Source organism: Vulpes vulpes, unplaced genomic scaffold, assembly GCF_048418805.1.
Source record: "Vulpes vulpes isolate BD-2025 unplaced genomic scaffold, VulVul3 Bu000000706, whole genome shotgun sequence".
NCBI classification, from domain to species: domain Eukaryota; kingdom Metazoa; phylum Chordata; class Mammalia; order Carnivora; family Canidae; genus Vulpes; species Vulpes vulpes.
In genome coordinates this window covers 186,725-202,287 of record NW_027325693.1, presented here as the reverse complement: position 1 = coordinate 202,287, position 15,563 = coordinate 186,725, and the positions used below count along the sequence as shown (strand labels likewise).

The 15,563-nt window shown below is 36.9% G+C and overlaps 1 long non-coding RNA gene across 2 annotated transcripts in view; it reads right to left on the bottom strand.

Annotated features, from left to right (window-relative positions):
• LOC140596652 (uncharacterized) overlaps positions 1–15,563 on the bottom strand; it is a 49,122-nt gene that overhangs the window by 17,428 nt on the left and 16,131 nt on the right. For both annotated transcript variants that reach the window (XR_011998552.1, XR_011998551.1), the window contains one exon: positions 3,751–3,962. This is a non-coding gene — a long non-coding RNA (uncharacterized lncRNA). The remainder of the gene's footprint in view (positions 1–3,750; positions 3,963–15,563) is intronic.

Below are 15,563 nucleotides of genomic sequence, written 5' to 3'. Positions count from 1 at the left end.
TTGATGTTCAATTTCTCTGTTCCCTCCAGCTCTTCTTGGCAAGATTGTAAGTAGCTGCAAGACAAGAATTTTTTTTTCTTCATGAAGAAATGATTTAAGCTGAAGGAGTCAAGAAGAATTTTGACAACTAACAATATGATGGACTCAAAAACCTGCAACATACCTCATTTTAGCACCACTCCCTACTTTCGTAAGTAAATGTATACATTTGTTTTTTTTTCCCCCTAATTCAGCAGAGTTCTCATTTGAGGGAATATCTTTTCTTGCATGCTTTATTCTCATGTTTAAATAAAAAGAATGTTTTCTTTCACCGTGTGTGTTTTTCAAAAGTGAACTTTCCATTTCATGTTATGGATGACAGTGGCCAGCCCAAGTTCCACGATTCCCTAGCAAGGGTCTGGTCCCCAAATCAGATGAGATGTACTCATCACTCAGTCTAGGCAGCCATCCGCCAGGTGGAAAGTCCTCAGGCTGCATGAGAGAAACAGCCAGAGAAAGAACCTCACAGCCAAGGAAAGAGAATAAAATATTTTGAAATATTTCAAAAATGTCTTATGGAGAAAGGACAGTCTCTAAATTTGGACAGAAGAAAAAAGATGAAGAAAGCCACATTTCCATTTTAGCAGCCTAAAATATGTGTCCCTAAGGGTATTCTCCATCAAATAAGAATATCAAATTATTCCAGGAAAGTTTGTCAAATCTGCAACTTCAACACAGAATTTCTTTACAAGCACAATATTCTTTTTTGTAGCTGTCAGTCATTTGATAATCCTGATGCACCTTCTGTTCTCATCAAAGAGTCTGAAATAGCCATGAATCCTGTCTTTGATGATTGTGGTAGAACCAGAAAGGAAAACAAAACATCACCTAGTTCTGCTTTCCTCTGCTTTCTGTACTCCATCCACATCAAATCTTTTATTCCTTTCAGTTCACCCTACCTCTTCTATCTCTGAGCCAATGAACTTGCTGGTCCCTCTTCCTGGAACAAGCAACCATCCTCACTTATCTAAAGCCAACTTACCAAGTACATCTTATGTATTATCCGTTCACTCTGCAAATATTTAGGGCAGGCCGACTAAATACCCAGCACTATTGGAGACACAGGTATTACATCAGTGAGCTCCTGGGCTCCACATTCCAGGAAGGGGACAGAGGCAATAAATAAACAAATAATATGAAGCATCTCAGATGGCAATCAGTGCTACACCGGCAGCAATAAATCAGGATGAGAAGAAATGGGGTTCTGAAATAGTGGTGGTGGCTCATGGAGTGTGGCCAAAGTATAGCTCTTCAATGACATTTAAGAAAACATCTGAAGAAGATGAAGAATGAATCCAATGTGTATCTGGGGCAAGACTATTCCAGACAGAATGATCAGAAAGATTCTGAGGGGCACCTGTGTGGCTCTGTTGGTTAAGCAGCTGACTTGATTTTGGCTCAGGTCATGATCTCAGGGTTGTGAGAGCAAGTCCCAGGTCAACTCTGTGCTCAGTGGGGAGTCTGCTTAAGACTCTTTCTCTCTCTGTCCTTCTGCCCACCTCTCAAATAAATAAGTAAATCTAAGAAAGAAAAAGAGAAGGAAAGAAAGAAAGAAGAAAGAAAAAGAAAGAAAGAAAGAAAGAAAGAAAGAAAGAAAGAAAGAAAAAGAAAGAAAGAAAGAAAAAGAAAAAGAAAGAAGGAAAGAAAGAAAGAAAGAAAGAAAGAGAAGAAAGAAAGAAAGAAAGAAAGAAGAAAGAAAGAAAGAAAGAAAGAAAGAAGAAAGAAAGAGAAGAAAGAAAGAAAGAAGAAAGAAAGAAAGAAAAAGAAGAAGAAGAAGAAGAAGAAGAAAGAAAGAAAGAAAGAAAGAAAGAAAGAAAGAAAGAAAGAAAGAAAGAAAGAAATACACACACGATGTTGGGTATGTTTGAGGAGTAGCACAGACACCAGAATGGCTGGAGCAAGGGGTCAAGGAGATAGGAGTCATCAGAGGATTTTGAGCTAAGCAATGGCATAAACTGAGTCCACATTGGAGTTGTGGAGCTGTGTTGGGAACAGGTAGTGGGTGGAAGGGGACAAACAAGGACAGTCAGGAGACTTGCAATGATCCATGCAAGAGATGATGGACACCTGCAGCAGGTGGTGATAGTGCTGGTAGTGAGACATCGCAAGATTCGGGATATTTTGAAAGTACAGCCTGACAAGATTGACTGAGGAACCGGATGTGAGCCTCATGTTAAATGTGACGTCCTCAAGGAAACCTGATGTCAGGCCAGGTTAGGACGTCCTGCTATGCACTTTTAGGCAACTTGATATCTGTCCTTGTGAACACAGTGCGCCCTCTCAGTGTTTATCTTTATACTGGTTGTTGTTTTTTCCCTGTAATCCCAGCTGCTTTCATGTACTAGATGCCAAATAAATACCCTATGAAATTATTCAGGGAATGAAAAATTATAGCATTTGTACATTCCTTTACCACCACTTTTAATGATTTCTTGAAACTTGGTGACCAAGAAACTCCCATTCGCCCATCAAAACCCAATTCACATATCACCTGAATCCTTCCACTTCTCCTTTCCCAAAACAGAATTAATCACTTCCTCCTCTCTGGTTTTGTATCTTATAAGATCGCACTTATTGCCATGGATCACAATTTACTTTGGCAGTGTGGTGAAAAAAATTTTTCAGTAGATATGCTCTTAGCAAACTAGGCTGTCTAATGGACAAGGATTTCTATTTCTGCAATGTAATAAACTCTCCTAATGTACTCTGGCTTCCAGAGTAAGTGCTATGCACACAAATGCTAGTGTAAGTGACTGTTAAAGACGACAGCAAACAATATATTGAGCATTTATGACGTCACACTCTATGATCATTATCTGCCTAAATGATCACATGTGCTTTTCACAAAACACTATGAATTAAAACAATCATTACTTCATCTTACAAATGGGAAAACTGAGTCTGAGGTGCTTGGCTGATCTCCATAGGCAATAACTATTATAGCCAGACTTCAAGATTGTTACCGAACAACCTCTGTGCTCTGCTGTCTCTACAAGGAAAAGGCTTGAGTTCCATGTCCACCCCAGACACAGTAGATTAAAATTAAGGTAAATCAAGTGTTCAAAAAAAAAAAAAATCAAGTGTTCAATAGGAATAGGAACTCGGACCCCAAAGCTGAAGCCAAAACTGGCCATGTTGATATATCTCCCAGAAATTTCCAGAAATATGAGAGGCAATCAATTTCCCTTGAGTTATGTAGTGAAAGCACTGACTCTACCAAATTTCAGTTCCAAAAGATACACTATTCCTCAAGAGGCACTCGTGCTACATTTATTTCTTATGCTTACCTCTTTTAGAGCCTCCAGTTTCCCTGAAGGAAGGGCTCCCCCTATCCATTTTGATGATCTGCTACTCAGCAAGGTCTTATTTAGCTTAGTAGGAAAGATTCATTTGAATCTTCCTTCTTTTGTGGGGGGAGTCAACTCAAAGCTAAAGCACCTGAATGACTGGACCACAATCATGCAGGTCATTTTGTTTTTCCGTAATAAAACTTTACTCTTACACAAATCTACACCTTTTAAACAATAAAGAGGAAGGCCCACTGATGCCTAGGAAGAGGGCATGCAGGTCATTTTTATCAGGTCCCTTGATTCCTGGTCTAGTGCCTGATATCAATCACCACGTTGAGAATCATAAAACAGAGTCATGAACAAGAGAATTCAGACACAGGAAAGAAGAAAGTGAGGGAGCATTTGTTTTCTTAAAACTTACAACAAACTCGAGATGCAGGTTCGGTTACATTTCCCATTTAGCAGAGAAGCACCTTCTTACGGATACTGCAACGTATATAGCTCCTGGGTGGACATTATCTTCATTTAGTAATACTTTTTAATATGATTTCTGCTCCATCCGTAAATTCTCCCATTCAAGTCCGGTGGCATTGGGACAGTATGGTCATTTGTATTCCACTGAATGTCTATTTCCTAGAGTGTGACAGAAATAATCTTCAATATAAATGACTCGATAACTCATTATCAGATACTTTGCCAGCACCCTACCTGAGGCTGACACCTTAAAAAAGCAGAACGGAAACATTTTATAGCCAAGAATGAAATCGAGAACCAGTAAAGTATGTACATATTATTAAAAAATAATAATAATAAAGTAAAGCAATAAGCAGATAAACTGCAATGGATTTTCAAACATGATTTTTTTAAAATGCAGAGCTTCGAGGGATGCTTGGGTGGCTCAGTGGTTGAGTGTCTGCCTTCAGCTCCCCACGGGGAGCCTCCTTCTCCCTCTGCCTGTGTCCCTGCCTCACTGTGTGTCTCTCATGAATAAATAAATAAAAATCTTTATAAATAAATAAATAAATAAATAAATAGCTTCAAGTTCTGGCAAATTCTTGTAATAGAATGTATCTTACAATTTATGGACACTTTCTTTCAACATCTACTCCTGCCACAAGCGCAAAGCTCTCTTGATATCTTTCTTATGCCCCTTCCCTTCCCACATGTCCACACATATTTGGTAAAATTCCTTCACATGTGTTTTTTAATTAATAAACTTGCAGTTATATTTTCCTTAACACCAAGTCTTTGCCTGAAACAGGCTAGACATTCCCTACAAATGGTTATAAGTTGAATTAAATTTAAGCATTAAATTAGTTCAATGCACTAACACTTCCATGAGGACTTCTTGTTTTATATGTCTGGTCTGGAGGTACAGCATTGAATAATGAATTTCTTTATGTCCTCAGCTAACCTCTGAGATTGCTTTTTGGCTGCAACCCCGGCTGTTAATCTCAATCATATATTCTTTAGTTGGATATAGCACTTTTGTGTCTTCTGGTAGACTATTTAGGGAACAATCCTGAACATCTATCATCTTAAACTCTGTTTCTATGTTGTCTGGGGCTTCCTAATTATGTAGATCAGCCTGTGCTATACTTGCCACCAATTTATCCCTGAGAGAAAAAAAGCTCTAAAGCACTTCTGAGAAATGACTATGGGCATAGTCACTGGTGTCCTTTTTGGGCTAGTGCCTCATAGGTTCGCCCTGCTACCCCAGAAGAAAGCCAGAGCTATACCATTCAAGAACATGTCTGAACAAGTGACTGAACCATGGCTCTTTTAGGCCAGCTGCACTCTAAATGACTCCTTCCTCATCTCAAAGAGGTGGAAATTCTAGAAGAGGTGGGGGGAAATAGGTGATGGGGATGAAGGAGAGCACTTGTGATGAGCACCGAGTAAGTGTATGTGAGTGTACATAAGCAAGTGAATCTAAGCTTACGGAACTGTTGAATCACTATAATGTACACCTGAAACTAATAGTACACTGTATTTTAACTAACTGGAATTTAAATAAAAACTTTAAAAAAAAGACGTGGTAATTCCAACCAAACTTGATAACTTTATTCGCCAAACACACCGGTAGCTCTTAAACCTTAAGAGCAATCAGAATCACATGGGGAAACCCTATTAAATACAGATTCCTGGCACCAACCACTAGAGGCATCAAATCAAATGGTTCAAAATGATGACAAGAAATCTAAATTTTTAACAAGTACCCCATATTTTATTGAGACAGGTGGTCTTTGGGTTATAATGTGGTGAAAACTACTGGCCTTCCATCTGTGTTGCATGCCATCATGTTTCTATTATCTCAAGTTTATTATTTCTGTGAATTAAGGAGATGAACAGAGACTCCACCAGCAGAGACTCAGTAAAGCTTTTGGTCTCCACTCGCTAGAAAAGAACACTGTGGAGAATTCATTTCTGAGGGTACCTTTCTCTGCTGTGAGCCACATCAGCATATATACTGGCAATAACTTGTTTACTGGTATTTACTTTCTAAATTCTATAGCTATTGTGATTTTATGATATCTAATCATGCCCATAATTAAGTCATATCCCAGCAGGTAAATTTTTTCAAGAGCACTAATTTGCATAGTAAAGTCCAACGTAATCACAATATAGGATAAGCCACAAATACAGAAGAGAAATAATATTTGGTAGGAAAAAAATATGACTAAAATCATAAGACATTGAGGAAAAATGATATAACAATTTGGCTTTTCCCTTAGATGTTAACCTGATCTCAGTCTTACTCTGTTTCACTAAAAGTAAGTGGCTTCTCAAAAGCTTATTTTCTGCTTTCATATTATATCCAAGTTACTAGGTCAAGAGATACACAGTGAGTTAGAGAGGAAGGGCCCCAATACTGAGACACACACAACGGCAAATCTTCCAAGAACCTCCAGAATTTACCGAGTCTGCAGGATAGCTTTTGTGATCTTTTTGTGTGAAATCCAGTACTGTGTCAGCCTCCTAGGGTCTCAAGTGCACCTTTCTTAAAAGACCTCAAGATTTATTCACCCTAGCTTTGAATGAGTGAAAATGTGTTTTGTTGAAACTTCCCAAGAAATAACTGCATTTACTATGGAATCTTGTATTGTTTATGGGCCTGATGAAAGCATTTGGCATTTAATGATTCCCAGACTATTTCAACTTAAAAAAAAAAAAAAAGGAGAAAGAGAAAGAAAAAGAAAGAAAGAAAGAAAGAAAGAAAGAGAAAAGAAGAAAGAAAGGAAGAAAGAAAGAAAAGGAGAAAAGGAAGAAAAAGAAAACAGAAGAAAAGAAAAGGATGGTGGAAGCCAAATGTTTTCAATGCTAAAAGCAAAATATGTGGTTTCTGAACACCTTACAAATGAATTAATGCAATGATTTGCCTCAGATGTTGTGAAAAATTTTAATGACGGTTGACTTGTTCAAATGAGGAAAATGAAACATGAGAAGAAGTGACTGAGAACAAGCTATCCAGGTGGCCCTCTGAAATTCAAGTCTGTTGCTATTAGCTCTGGTTTAATTATCTTCCACTCCCTCACAGTTTTCCCACAAATGCTAATACTCCCTTTGAAATCTCAGCCCCTGCTTCAATCTGCCCATTTATCGACACCCTAAGAAGTGATGTACTGTGCTTATTGTCCAGCCAATTAGAGGCACCACACGTAGTGTAGAGTAACAAAAACTAGATATTGAATGGCTACACATACTTTTTGGAATTTCTTATAATTAAAGAAAAAAAATTACCTTTCTGGTTTTCACCAGCTTATATACGGGGAAAGAAACCAATGTGAGTTTGGCTTCAGAATATTGATAAGATAAAGGTAACAACTTACATGAGAGAAACACCTAAATCTCATTACTGAAATTAAGTTATCTCAGAACTGTGGAGACACAAGACCTTCCACCGAAGGACTTTCTCATCTAAATATGTCTTCAGATGTAAGAAATCTGTCAGTATTGATTGCAATACCAAAGGTTTCGTTTTATTGAGTGGGAAAGCCAACAGAATTTATGCACTTGCTTTGCCAAAATTGCTTAAGTTTCGAGGAAGTTAAAACAACAAAAAAAATTCTGGAGCACAGCGTCACAGTGGACATTCTTTTCATTCCTGATTTTACTATTTTCAAGTCAGAGAAATATTGAACTCTAAATGCACAAGCTATGAAGGCTCATTTATGGCTTGAAAGTATCTAAAATGCAGTGATAGCAAAACATAAAATTTCCCTGGAGCTCTTTCTAGCAACATGTTGGTTATAGCAAAGTTAGATTTTCACACCTCTCACCCCTCGTTGCTGCATGTCTTCTCTTCCTCCTGGCACCCCAAATCCAAGGAGTGTCTCCATATCCTAGCCTAATGTCTTCAGGGTTCCCAATGCAATGGCCTCTCCAGAAACGCCCTCCCTGACAATAATGTATGCTCCAATTAACCTCTCCCTCCAACTCTTCCAGTCTTTCCAATCATGGAAACTCTTTGGATCTGAGCCAGCATTTAGCTAACTTTTGGGGATTAAATACCTATAGTAGTAAGAACTCTTTTCTTTTCAAATAGTGAATTCCCTGATCAACTAGTTTAAGCAAAAAGATAATTTATTGGCTGCTTTCACTTAGAAAACTAAGTGGTTATAAACTAGTCTTTAGACACAACTGGATGTAGGATTTCAAATGACGTCATTAGGAATCTCACACCTATTTTTCATATGTATCATTTATTTTTAGGTGGGTTTTGTCCATGAAGAGCAAAAATGGATCCGGAAAGCTATAACTGTATATACTTCATACCTACAATCACAGGAAGATAAGGACCCTTTTTCTTAAAGCATGCATATCTTTCCCCTCAAAGGGGGCCTTGATTGAGTCGGCTTGGATTATCTCACCAGACTAAACAGTCCCCAGGTTCAGTAGAATGGGCCTATGATGAATCGGTAAAGACCAAGTCCCCACTCTGTGGCATGGAAGAGGTGTCCCGATTGATAGCCCACCCTCCGAGTGAGCGAGGTTCACAAAAGGAAAAGAAAGGCCATTCTTTTTCATGCCACTGAGGATTGAATTCATCGCTAGAGGTGTTTTTATTCTTAAAAGATTCTTAATACTAAAACTATTTTCTAATTGGTGGGATTGCTGGTAGGGTGATCAGGATGTTGGAAGCATTATTTTACTAAAGAAGCCTTCCAGGGTCCCCTTGAGGATGTCCTATCTTAATTTGCTTTTTATTTCGCGATCAGGATGACCTAATTCCCCAGGTGTACTGGTCCTTGAAAATATATGGGCATTTATCCCTTTCTAAAAGACATTTGAGGAGTGAATCAGGGGTCAAGGTACAAAGATACACACGTACTTCTAATCTACTCTGTAATCCACACAAACAAATTTACTGAGGACTTTGTCTCCAGTTCCATTCTGAAGCATTGTTATAAACAAAATCATCCTCAGTAAATGGAGAATCATATTATTGTTGAAGCAATCAAGTAAAAAGGAAAGGAACTGTGGAGGATAGATTTTTCTTCTCAAAATATAATTCTTCAACTTCAACCTTGATAGCTCTGATGAAAGATCATCTTTACTTACTTTGTTATAAATTAGACAGAATCTTGGAATTACCTCTTAACAAAACTATCCTCGAGGCCTCTTTGAACCTGATATAATTTAGATTGTATTTATTTATTTGGATACCTATCCCGTCATTAAAGATAATGAATTCTTGACAAAGAATCATAGCTCGCAGGCATAGATCATTAGGTAAAATCCTGTCCAATTTTTTTTTTCCTAAAAGACTATGAAATCTGGCATGGAACACCTATGGAGGTGCTATGTTTACAGCTTACAGCTGCAGCATTACAGAGAAAGGCTGGAAATGATGCGCTGCCATTACACGATAAAAAGTAGTAAGAATTTATTGTAAGATAATAGAGTTAAAACATTTCAATAAATAGATTATGATATTTATAACTTGAATTAATATGGAATGCTAAAACTCAGTACTCTGCAGATTCTATGAAATCACAAATTGTCCATTAGTTATTTCAAAAACTAATCTTTTTAAAATGCCCGGGTAGTGTTGAAATATGCCCAATTCATCTAGAGACTCTCATTCATTTCTCACTCTCTCTTTTTCTTTTTTTTGTCTCTCAATCTCCATGTATGTGTACACACACATACACAGATGGATTTCCATTGTATTTAATGGAAATTGTCTTCATCACAAAGGGACTTGAGACAATCCCTTGCACAACTGAATGAGACCTGGGCCTTGATGTCGCATGGGTCTAAAACTCAGTGTGAAGCTTCCCAAAGTATTGTTGCTCTTTAATAATCCATTCTCCACATAGTTGTCAAAGAGCCCAGGTAAAAGAATGCTGTGGCAGTGCTTGGCCTTGGATTGTCCATAAAATATTTGACCATATGCATAACATAGATGAAAGCAAGAAGCCCTGGCAGCTATTGTAAAGCAAGTTGAAATGAGGCAGATCATAACTTTTAAAGAGTCACTGCTAGATAGCCTCAAACAATGAGGCATAAAAGTGGGTGGTTGGAAACCACAGCAACTGCCAGATCTTCACATAGCTTTAAAAGAACTAGTTTGGGGGGGTGGGAGGTGGGGGGCTGAGCAGACTTCAGGCTGTCTGGAAATCCTAAAAAGAAAAAAAGTAAAACTTCAGGTGATAGGGGAAAATACTAAGTAAAGAGCATATTATATGTGCTCTCATTTCATTATTGGGCAGTGGTGTTATGTTTTTATCTCTATGTATAAGATCTTAATTACCAGTCATAGTTCCTCCAAAACTAAAATGTGACAACAAATAGTCAAAGGCAAGTACGTATACATGCATGTATATGCACAGAAAATGCATGATAATATCTAATGTAATGAAAAATATTGAGGAACTGGTTATTCTACTCGAGTGAATAGACAATAAAATTGAGTCTCTTCAAGTATCAATAATTTTTTAAATAAGTTTTCCTTTTTATAACCAAAATATTATGTACATCACATAACCAAATTTGAAACAATTTTTAATGTAATTTAATATATTCTTAATGGCAGATTGATTTTAAAATCCTTATTGAAGTCTAAAAATATTTTTCAATGTACTTTTGTGTTCCCACTGTTATTCATAATTATCTTGCCATAGTGTCAAAACTTTCACGTGTCTGTTTCTGGCAACAGTCCCCACTTGCTTCTACTTAGCCCTTCTACCTGTATGGGATGATAAACAAGCTCATCAAGCTGTTTTAAAGTGTCATTTGAGAAGAGTTTCAAATAAAAAACAAATACAGGCTGGTCACCCTGAAGGCAGCTTCTCCCAACTTCCCAAAACACTGCCTATGAAGACTTAGAAAAATGCAAAACCCCAAATGAAAATTAGGACAGTCAATCCACAATCCAGAATAGTTTCTATACAACATGAACCAGATGGATTAAACTTCAAGGAAGGTGGGAAGAACATTTAGCTACCTTGTAACTCTGCCCTCTGAATCAGGCTACACAAGATACATATCGACAAGGAAACAGCACTTGCCCCACTACTAAATAGATGTCACATTTTGATTACTCTAGAGTGCCATCCTCACTCAGCCTCAATCCAACCCTTTTACCACAATAACCTAACCCATGCGTACACACACACACACAAACACACACACACACACACACACACACGCTACTTTCTTCATCCTTTTAGAAATTAAAGCTTAAAGGAATGAGAGGCATGTAGGGATGAGAGTGCTTGATCCCATTTTGGAAAATGGAACCCCTGAGTAAAATATTGTAGAGGGCAGGAAAAGCATTAATAAATCCAAAAACATAGTGATTATAATATATTCCATTGATTTTTTAAAATTTTTTATTTATGATAGTCACACACAGAGAGAGGCGCAGAGACACAAGCAGAGGGAGAAGCAGGCTCCATGCACCGGGAGCCCGACGCCCTGGGCCAAAGGCAGGCGCCAAACCGCTGAGCCACCCAGGGATCCCTCCATTGCTTTTCAATGTAATGGTTATAGCCAGATAAGATATTAAGAGTCTGAAGAGAGGGCTGGGGACTGTGCACAATAACGCAATGATGGTGTTGGAATAAATGCCTAGGACATACGTGAAGAACAGGAGCAGTCAATACAGCCTGTCTGTGGAAAACACTAGTTCTGGAGAGATCTCCACTCATTCAGGTAACAGTGAGAAAAAGAAAACCATATGGGTCTTGGAAAATATTGCAAGAACAAGAAAAAAAGTACCTCTTTCTAAAGAGTAACTAGCTGAGCAACCAGGGAAACAGAAAATAAGGCATTCTCAAAAAACACAAAAACATGAAGATGAGGCCCATGGAAAACAGGGGCAAAAAAACCTCAAAATGCTGTTTTTAAAAATATGACATTTTAGGGTGCATGGGTGGCTCAGTGGTAGAGTGTCTGTCTTTGGCTCAGGTTGTGATCATGGGATCTCGGGATCAATTCCCACATGGGCCTCCTCGCAGTGAGCCTGCTTCTCCCTCTGCCTGTGTCTCTGCCTCTTTCTCTCTCTCTCTGTCTCTCATAAATAAATACATAAAATATTTTTTAAAAAATTTTAAAAATCTGACATTTTAAAAGATCTGCAATCTATTAAAGAAAGTAAAATAAGATTATAAAGGTAGTAATAAAGTACATATTGAAGGTAACAAAAAAACAAAATTGACAAAAAATATAAATAAAACCCTAACATGTAGAGCAAGCTAGATACACTTCTCAATAAGCCAAAGGAAAAATAACACAAGGAAAGTAAGCAATAAGTAAAAATTCATAATTATGAAAGACAGAAAAATGACAATGCAACCAGAAATTAATAAAGTTACTGTGAATGAATGCACAATGTCTAAAGCAGAAGCAATAATGAAAGATTTAATGAAATACAATTTCCTATGCTAAATAAATGACCGACATAAAGATCAGAAAGTCTCAGTAACCTTTGAACCCAGAAAAAATCCTATAGACTCATGTTGTGGTATATCCAGAAAAAATGGAGTTTGGATGGTAAAGAAAAAATAACAAAAGCATCTGAATATTTCTTAATTTCATAAAAATCAGTTTAGTCCTTCTTTAAAAAGATGAGTGGCAGAAAAATAACAGATCAATTTCTAGAGCTTTAAGACAATAAAAAAATTATCCCCAAATGGCATTCTTCACTAAAGTTGTCTTTTATAAGTGCAAGCCGCAAGAAAGCAGATATTTACAATATAGATATCACAAGATATTTACAAGTAAGCAAGAACTCAGAAGACATAACGCTAACATGCATGTAGCTTGAAAAAAAAAACAGTATTTTAACAGCTGCAGATTAACCAAACATAACTTTAAAATAGGTCATAAAAATGCTGATAGTGAATATTAAATATGGTTTACTGGCATATGTGTAAATTTGAAATATTTAAACTTTTTTTAAAAACACCTTATGTAAAATAAATATTTTAATAATAATCCAGGTGGAAATCTCTAGATTAGTGATCATAATTTTAAGTGACCACAGGGCTTGGGGACCAAGGCCGATAAACAGAGGTCCAACCTTCGCGAATAGGTGTGGTGTGGACCACGCTATCCCAAAACAGCAGAAGCTCCTCTTCATTATCAGGCAATATGAGCCAGATCAACAAATTTCAAGAGAAGCCAGAAATCTATACATAACGTTGCAATTTCTTTTAATACACCCGGAATCCAACTATCAAAAAAAGCACTGAAGAGTGCCAAACGAAACATGTGTTTGAGATTTGAGCCATCGCTAACCAAGTTTTAACCTAGACACTGAAAAAAAAAAATTGGAAAGTTTTAGAAATACAAAGATAAATAAAAGACCAGGGATCATATGTGGGAAGTTTGGGGGATAGAAATGTCTTGCCTTTCTGGGGATAAAAGAAGTTTAAAAGAAAGATTGGATTAGAAAATTAGAAATACATAGGGTATCAGTGTTTAGGAAAAAGTATACTAGCAATATTTTATACTTGATCAAAGAAGATAAAGCAAACAAAGCATTGCAGCATAGTGATGTCCTGCTGTGCAAATGACTGTGCATTGCAAAACCAAAGGACCCTTAAGTGTCAAAAATAAAATGGTGCTCAATGATTTACTATACAAATACTAAAAAGGAAACAGAGGGAACAAACTTATTATGAGACCTACTGAAACTGCAGGTAAAATGCAGTAAATAAATCAAAGTAGGTTACTCTCTTTTGAAATATGATTTAATGAACCGTAAATACAGAAAAATGTACTGTTACAAAATAGAAAGTAAATTTAAAAAAAAAAGAATAAATTAGGGGCACCTGGGTGGCTCAGTGGTTGAGGGTCTGCCTTCAGCTCATGTCCTGATCCCGGGGTCCTGGGATCAAGTCCCACATCGGCTCCCTGCAGAGAGCCTGCTTCTCCCTCTGCCTGTGACTCTGCCTCTCTCTCTCTCTCTTTGTCTCTCATGAATAAATAAATAAAATCTTTTTTTTAAAAGGATAAATTAATAAAGGTACAAATTTTGTAAGTAATTTTAGCTTACTTTTATTTATTTTTCATTTTTATTTTTTAGTAATCTTAACTTATTTTTAAAACATCATATATTTAAATAAATATAATAATAATATAAATACAAGTGTCTGACACATGTTTAAACATATGCAATGTAACCAAAGTTGTAACCAGGGGCAAACGTATACCCTTAAATGCTTCTTAATATTAACAGAAGAATAAGAATAAATGAAATAAACATTCAAAGAAGGGGGAAAAAACTAAAGTAGACAAAATGATGAAGACAGAAGAGGGAAGAAATATGGCAAGGATGTTAAACTAGATTTTTAGAGCTGATTATAAAAAACAGACTTAAAACCTAGGGCCAATCAAATCATAAGACATGATGAGTAGTATATTCCAAATTTAAAATGAGATAATTAACAATGAGCTCATTATATTTAAAAGATGAAAATATGTGCATTTCTATGCTAATTAACTTGAAATTCTTAATGAAATGGATGCTTCTCTAAGAAAACCTAGATTATCTAATGGTTGAGTTTCCCAGAAGTTGAGCCTCAGAATAAACAATGATAGGTAAAAATTTTGCAGACAGAACACAAGAGTCCACACACCCGCACTCCAGCTCTGCCACTGTCTGCTGGGTGACCTTAGACAAATCAACTCACTTCCTTGACCATCCCTTCTCTATCACTAAGAACTTTGAAACGGGTGATCATTGGAGTCTCAAATGTCTCAGCATCAAAATTCCTTTATTTTCCTACACAATAGTTACACACAGGCATGCGTGAGGAGAAGGATAGTAAAACATAAGAGAAAGTAAAACCACAAAGAATAATCATATTTTAGATCTACTCTCCTTGCTTCTTCCCTCATTTGTGTATCTGCCCATATCCATTTATATTAATTCAAATGGCATAGCTAAGGAAATAGTAGCCAAAAAAAGTTTATTCGATATTCTATTCATTCATTGGCTTGCCCTGAAATTCTTTCTTTTCTTCCCGTGTCTTAGGAATATGTATTTTTTTTCTTCCAAGTATCAAGAAGTCATATGTGGTCTTTTGTCCTTGAACTCCTGGGGGTGGCTTCCAACACCTAAGTCTCCCTCCAAATCACACTTCAGTTTTGCGGCCTCTTTTTATATCGTGTCATGGAAAATAGCCAAAGTGAGCATCTGCGTTCCTATTCTTCCAAAACCTCCACATCTCACCCTTTCTGTGTGATTTCTCTTTGGAGTTTCATATCATTTGGCATCTCTCTTTTTTAGTGAGGGTGACACTCTAAATCTTTTGTGATAGCTCCAGGATTCAGATATATTGACTCCACTCCCGCTGCCAATGCATCAAGTTGATCAGATTTTGAAATTCCATCTGGTTATGATTTGAGTGTAATAGGCCCTATAAGTAAATCTGTTCATCGGATTTATTTCAAAATTATCTTCCTAACTAATTGCAGGTTATTAGAATAGCCATGAAGTGAACCAGAACAAATAGATTTCCTTGTCTCTGGAGCCTGAGGAGGATGGGGAAGGAAGAGAGGGAACAGAGGAGGGTTAACTCAAATATATCAAAAGCTTACATGGAACTACTCCACAGTTCTCACTCATCATTTCCCCCCGTTTCTGATGGTTAATCGTATTACCAATCCTGAGCTGCTAGGGCTCTCCTTTGTATCTTTTGAGATTAAATTTTCCTTTATCTTTTACATTTGTTTGTATTCTCAGAGAAGCAATTATATGACAACATTGTGCTGTTAGAT